At 42.1% G+C, this 7500-nt stretch overlaps 1 protein-coding gene across 6 annotated transcripts in view; it reads right to left on the bottom strand.

Annotated features, from left to right (window-relative positions):
- RhoGAP100F (Rho GTPase activating protein at 100F) overlaps positions 1-7500 on the bottom strand; it is a 389478-nt gene that overhangs the window by 250938 nt on the left and 131040 nt on the right. The gene's annotated exons all lie outside the window — the stretch shown is intronic.

Genomic DNA, 7500 nt, shown 5'->3' with positions numbered 1-7500 from the left:
AGTTTTTACATAATTTTTTACATTAATTTTTAATTAACAAACTCTTAATATCATTATTAATAATAGTTTAATTAAATTATGTGTAATAGAGTCTAAGTTTGAATTTAATGGAAACTTTTATACTCAAACATTTGGTATGGCCATGGGAATTGTCTTTCTCCAATTCTTAGCAATTTGTAATTGGAATTTTTTTAAAGAGAGTAATTACCAAACATTCTTCCAAATAATGCAGTTTGGTACAGGTATGTTGACGACATTTTATGCATTTGGCCTAATGATCAACTTTTGGATACTTTTTTTCAGATTTAAATCATTTGGTGCATTCCATTAAATTCACAGTAGAGACAGAAGAAAATAATGTTTTACCATTTTTAGACGTAAATATTCACCGATGTGGAAGATATTCAAATTTGAAGTTTATAGAAAGCCAACCAATGTCCTTTCATATATTCATTTTTACTCATATCACAGTCAAAACACCAAGTTCTCAGTTTTTTTCATCAATGTTCCTAAGAGCTTATAGAATTTGTTTCCCTGTGTTTTTGGATCAAGAATTAAAATTTATTTATGACATTGGAGAAAATTTGATATATCCGAAACATTTGATTGACAAGACAAAATTAAAGCTAGGAAATATTTTCTTGATACTTCGCAGGTCAAACAATTTTACTATAAAAATATGTTAACAAATCCGTATCATGAAAATTTAATCAATCTTCCTAGCATTTTTAATAAATTTGGTATCCAGGTAGTATTTTAAAACAATAATAATATTAAGAGTTTGTTAATTAAAAGTTCACCATGAGGGAAAGAAGGTTGTATTTATAGCATACCATGTAAAAACCGTGAATTTATTTACATAGGCCAAACAGGCAAAGGTTTAAATAAAAGAATAAATCAACATAAATACAGTATTAGAACGGGGCAAGTGTCAAGTGGATTATTTGTCCACCAAAGGGATTATGGACATAATATTGACTGGGGAAATTCAAAAGTGATTACTTCTTGTAACAATATTGTAGAAATATTATTCAATCTCGTTACATAAAAAGAAATTTTGAAAATAATATGAACTTGAGTTTGGGTTTATTCAAATTGGACAATTCTATTATTGACAAGATTGTGTGTGATAATTTGTAACATGGGACCTTTCCGAATATCCTGTCTTCTCATGTATATACTGTTTCTTACTGTAATGCTTTTCTGTACCTTTGAAAATGTCTTCATAGACGAAATCGTTCGGTATCTGTTTTTTTTTTTTTTTTTTTCAATTTCCCGGTGGTTTCTGCAAAAATAGTTTATCACGTGTGTTTTGTGATTTCTTTGCATATATATATATATATATATATATATATATATATACATATATGTGTGTGTGTGTGTGTGTGTGTATGAACGTGAGGTGAAAGAGTAAAAAAAGAGAAGGAAAAACCAGAGAGAAAGGAAGAAAAATTACTAAAAACCTGAGGGTAGGGAAGAAAAAATACAAAGGTGAGGGAAAAAAAATACAAACCTGAAAGAAAGGTACGGAAAAAATACAACCCCGAATTAAGGGTACGAAAAAAAAAATCAACAGTTTAGGAGATGTGCCCTTTAGGAGCAACATGAAGAAAACCTGCGAATGGGCGTCCAGAGGGGTAGGTGGGGGGAGGGGGAGGGGGGCCCACTTGCCCCCCTATCCTAGAAATCCAGGGTTTAATATCTTTGCCAGTTGTGACGTCTAATTTCGTTAAATTTCTAAGTTATAGAACATCAGTGTATGATTGATGAAACTCAAGAAGTGCCTCATGTAGATAATGTAAATATATGTATATGCAACCAATCTGAAATGTGTTGATATAATTATCCCTATACCATTAACCATATATGTGTAATATCTTTAATTTTGGCCCCCTTACAAAAAAAAAAAACTGCCCCCATACAAACAAATTTGCCCCCTTACAAAAAAAATTGCCCCTCCCAAACAAATTGGCCCTCTTACAAAAAAAATTGCCCCCTTACAAAAAATATGACCCCTTACAAACAAATTTGCCCCCTTACATAAAAATGCCCCCTTACAAAACAATTTACCCTTTATTAACAAATTTACCCCACTTACAAATAAAAACTGTCCTCTTACCACAACATTTTGTCCCCTTACAAAAAAAATGCCCCTTTACAAAAAAAAAAACTCCTTACAAACAAATATGCCCCCTTTACAAAAAACTTGCCCCCTTACAAAAAAAATTGCCCCCTTACAAACAAATTTGCCCCCTTACAAAAAAAAATTTGCCCCCTTACAAAAAAATATTTGCCCCCTTACAAACAAATTTGCCCCCTTCACTACAAAATTTCCTGCGGACGCCCCTGTGCAAACCCACTAAAGAACTGCAAATCGTATAACCAGAGATGGGGAAAAGTGCTTCCTCAGTCAAGAAAAATAGATATATGAAAAAACAGATTTGAGCACTTGGAAGTTTTTTCCTTTTCTTTTCATTTTTGTAAAAAAAAAATCAGGACTATAATCCTTCTAGCTTCTGACATTTGTCGACCTTAAAAAAGGCGTGCCGAATCTAAAATTGACCTTTGTTTTGATATTGGTGAGAAGAAATGCACAGAGTTCGGAATAGAAAACGGGTTAGTAGATAAATAAGAATACATAAAGACATAGGTAAACAAATAATCAAACAAACAAAAATAGATAAACAAATAAGTATAAAAAATAAATTAATGAATGAATAGATAGATAAATGAATATATACAAGATCACATGAACAAACACGTAAATGAATAAGATTAAGTAGACGAGTACACAAACAAAAAATAAACATAAATAAATAAATAAGTAAATAAACAATCAAATAAATCAAATAATAAAAAAATAAGTAAATTAATACATAATTAAATGAAAATCGAAATAAAAAAGGACAAGAAACATCACTTTAGACATGGGACGTTTTCAACCTATTTTTCCTAGGTATAGCCCACACGCTTATGTCGTGCTGTATTTTAGTCTCCAGGGGAATGCCGCTCTTCATCTCTAAACATCATCCCACACTATGAGACACCCTTAGGAAGTAGGGGGAAGGGGGGAGGGGTGAATGGGAAAAGGAGGTAAGGGGGAAGGGGAGCAAATGGGAATAGGAGAAGTGTGGGTAAGGGGGAATAGGGGAAGGGGGTAGAGGGGAAGGGGAAACGGGAGAAGAGAGAAGGGGGGAGGGGGCAGGAGGGTGTAAGGGGGAATGAGGAAGGGGGAATGGGGAAGGGGAAGGGGAAGGGGAATGGGGAAAGGGAAAGGGGGAAGGGGAGGGGGAAGGGGGAAAGGAAAGGGGAAAGGGGAAGGGGAGGAGAAGGGGGAGGGGGAAGGGGAGGTGGAAAGGGGGATGGGAGAAGGGGAGGGAGAAGGGGGAAATGGGGTAAGGGGGAAGAGAGTAAGGGGAAGGGGAAAGGGGGTAAGGGGGGCAAGGGGGAAGGAGGGAAAAGAGAAGAGAGGAAATGGAAGGGGTAAGGGGGAAGGGGGTAAGGGGGGAAGGAGGAGGATCGGTATATGGACTCCAAACCAAGGAGACTCCCTTCCCAGGCAGAACGTGAAGTGACCAAGAGACACTGAATATCTATTGACAATACTAAACTCCTTTCATCAATACTCACCGTGTCATTTTGCAACCAAATGTTCTAGAAAGATATCTCTAGGACGCTTAGATGTTACTAGAGACGCAGAAGAGGAAAAAATACTGTCAGTACTACAAGTGCTGGCAATATCATCATTGTCATAGTATAAGTATTGACAATAAAGATGATGTCAATACATATTGACCATTAAAGGAGACTCGCCGAGCGGACGACTGGTTTGTTTATATCCTCGTAACAATACCCGCCTCCTCCTCCTACTCCTCCTCTTCCTCCCCTACCTCCTCCTCCTCCTCCCCTCTGCCAGAGACCGAACTTGACCTTTGACCTCGGACGTGACGTCATTTGACTGCAAACGCGTGACCTTAATCGCCCCTGACTTCGGACCACTAAGGTGGTGATAAGGAGTATACACCAGGAGATGCTGAGTAGCTGCTGCCGAAGCCGTCACCTGTGCCCTTTTACGCGCTCTGAGGACTCCTGGGGCAGGAAACACAAAGTCGCTGCTGGGAATCGAAGAGGAGTGCGGGATTCGAACCCGTGAATGAGAGGATGCGAGACCAGCACGCTTCCAATGTACCACAAGAGAGACCCAATGCATCACATTTCCTGCAAGTTTGTCTGCCTGTCGCCAGGTGATTTTATTCATCTGAGGAGGGAACCCCTTCCCCCCAAATTTCGAGGGACCAGATCTGAAGATTTTGCTTTGGGTTACCGAAACCTTCTCAGTTAAACAAACTACCTTACCTTAGCCAATGGCAGTTAGCGGATGCCAGACGACTTTATTCAGCGTTGGAAAGGTTTCCAGGAGGCGAGTCGGTGGCGAGGGAGGGGGAAGGGAGAAGGGAAGGAGAGCCAGTGCCTCTCTTTCTATCTCTCTCTCTCTCCCCTCCTCCTCCTCCTCCTCCCTCGTGACCTCTGACCTTCAACTCGAGATCCGAGTCGGACCCCTTGAACTTCCCTCCTCTCCTCTTCTGCTCTCCTCTCGACTGGCCTTGACCTTGAGTTAGACCTGTAATGCCACTCACGGTGACCTCGCATGCCCTGACGTATATCCTCTCTGACCTGACTTTGCACCATTTATTCCAGCTGAACTATTCGAGTCCTCTCGTTCTGACAGATCTTACATTACCCAGCTCCTCCTCAGCTTCCCCCTCCTCCTCCTCCTCCTCCTCTTCTTCTTCTTCTTCCTCCTCCTCCTCCTCCTCCTCCTGGGGTTCTTTTAGAGGCCAGCCTGTGACCTCTCAAAGGCAGACAGTGCCTCGTGGTCACGTGGATTTCGTTACCTTTGTGACCTTCAGTGACCTCCTTTGACCTCTGACACTTCCAAACTGGTCAACATGTCACTTAGTGCCACCTGTGACCTCCGTATTGACCTAAGACTGTTGACGGCCACTAACTACCATGACCTAACCTAACATGATATGACCTGACAGTAACAACACATATGCTCAATGATATGGCCTTGTTGTTGACCTACCATACACATCAGAGGACCTACACGTCCATCTGCAGGTCATTACAAAGAGGCGTGTGTCCCTGACATTTTGACCTGACCTATGACCTGACCTTTTAAGCGGCTTAGCACTTAACCTACCTCGGGTGTGACTGACCTTGCCCCTGACCTTTTCTAGGCTGTGTAGCACAAGAACCGTGGGGATTGTACAAATAAAGCGGTGGAGAATAAGAGGGATGAGGGGAGGGGGAGAGGAGTGAGGGGAGGGGGAGAGGAGTGAGGGGAGGGGGAGAGGGATGTGGAGGTGGAAGGAGAGTCGTGAACACAGAGAAAGCGTGGGTGGGAAAGGGAGCTCTTGTTCTTGTTCTTGTTCTTATTTTTGTTCTTGTTCGTGCTGCTACTACAGGTGCTGACGTCGATGATGCCTTGTTTCTGCTGCTGTTGTTGGTATGAGTGGTGTTGGTGTTGGTGATTGTCGTGTTACTGTTGGTGATGGTCGTGTTCATTGTGGTGTTAGTGACAGTGTTGGTGGTTAGCTTAACCACAGAATCGAAGGATTATGACATCAGGGTGACCCTCCACCCCTTACATGTTATGGTCGTTGTCTGCCCATTTACTGCTGCCAGCGCCGAATAATTCGTGGATGTGTTTATTTAATTGTATTGACCTAATTGAACTTTACAGGAAAGGAGAAACACTCGTCAGGTCCCGTTCCCTACTCTTCAATTTATCATGCCTAACCTCAAATCCATGTACAGTTTCAACCTGGTCTATTTTTAATTTCCAATTATCATATTTAGATTTGAATTCATATATTGCTCCATCTAGGGCTATATCACCTTGTAAGCTATTCCAAGTATTTATGTATCTGTATGGAAAACTGTATTTCTTCACATCCTTAAGATATGTAGTCTTTATTTGTTCTTAAACTCTTCCTATCACTAATCAAGAAATCCCTTATGTCAATGCAGACTGTCCCCTTAAGCAACCTGATTACTGTATTCATACCACTTTTTTCCTCGATCTTTCAATGTTGGTAGACCCAGTGCTTTTAGTCTCTCCTCGTATGATTTATCTGCCTGGCTGGGAACTACTTTGGTGTGTGCTCCAGCGTGTGAGGGAGGAAGTACAAACATTAGTACAGAAATATTTGCTCCGACATGACGTGAAATCACCTGTTGCGAGGGACTAGGCCCGACTTTGGAGGAGGAGGAGGAGGAGGAGGGATGGAGGAAGATAGGAAAATAGAAGAGGAATAGACTACATCAGAAGACAGAAGACGCACTTGAGGGACAAAGGTATGTACAGAGAACAGATGCCATTATTAATGTGTGTGTGTGTGTGTGTGTGTGTGTGTACACATATGCAAAAGACAGGAGTGAATGGATACTCTTCTCATCTGTTTCATAACTCATTTTGAATTGGTGAGGAGGGGATGGCCATATAGTGAAGAGGTAGGGGTAAATTAACTCTTGTTGTTAGGCCCACCTGTGGAAGAGCTTTGGCTCACTGCAACCCTTTAATCCAAGGAGTGTGATGGGACAGGGTGACCTTTTAATCACGAGATGTAAAAATGAAAAGGATTGTTGAATGGGTTTTATTTGTTTTACGATGCCAGGTGATGCGGATGCCCTACCGGTTACATGTAATCCAGTGCTACCTGCCGCAGGGTCGAATTGTCGGCGACTGAACTGGCTCTCCAGTGAGGAGGGTGTGTTGAACACCCAGATGGAGGAAAAAGAAAGCCATCAAAAGGCTAGATGAACATTTGAGTCAATGGCCATCCAACCCTATTATGCATCACATACCCACGTGTTTGCCGTGCGTGGCCTCCGTGCAGAGCCTCTAAACGGGAGTACCGGAGACTGAATGATGTTCCAGTGCCGTGGTTGCACTGAGGTGGCCCCCTGGGACAAGAAACACGCCTCTTTGGTCCTCTATTCATGCCAAGATGGGTGGCCCCCTTTTCGCTCGGAGAAGCAAATCGATTGGGCTGATTGACTTGAAGCTGTGGGTAAGGCACGCTCTGTGTCAAGCAACTACCACCTGGGCCGACACTGTTACCGTGGCTGTTACCCCCTAGTGTCAAGGTGGTGGGTGCGTATAATCTCCCATGACCCCTGGGGGATTTGGGTTAATATGTATACCCAAATCCAGGTCTTTCCTAGTTGAGTTTGGTGGTAGGTGTGGGCGTGGGAGATTGAATCACAGGTTTCTGTTCATGGCAACTATACTGGACACGTAAGCCGGGGACAGGCTTGCCAAAATCACCTAACCCGGTGTGCAGGGTGTAGGAGTGTTGCAAATGAGGCACAAACACGTCGAGCCAGGCCTGGGGCGAACCTCAGGCAGGCTCTCCGTGAGGCCAACTGGAACATTCTTTCTCTCGGAATGACCGACTATCCTTTTCATCGACGGAGCTCAGGAAGCTTAGA

The sequence above is a fragment of the Oratosquilla oratoria genome, chromosome 14 (assembly GCF_046742065.1).
Source record: "Oratosquilla oratoria isolate Oo_2021 chromosome 14, ASM4674206v1, whole genome shotgun sequence".
Taxonomy (NCBI): Eukaryota; Metazoa; Arthropoda; class Malacostraca; order Stomatopoda; family Squillidae; genus Oratosquilla; species Oratosquilla oratoria.
Note: the sequence above shows the minus strand (reverse complement) of the source record. Positions and strands in the feature narration are given on the sequence as shown.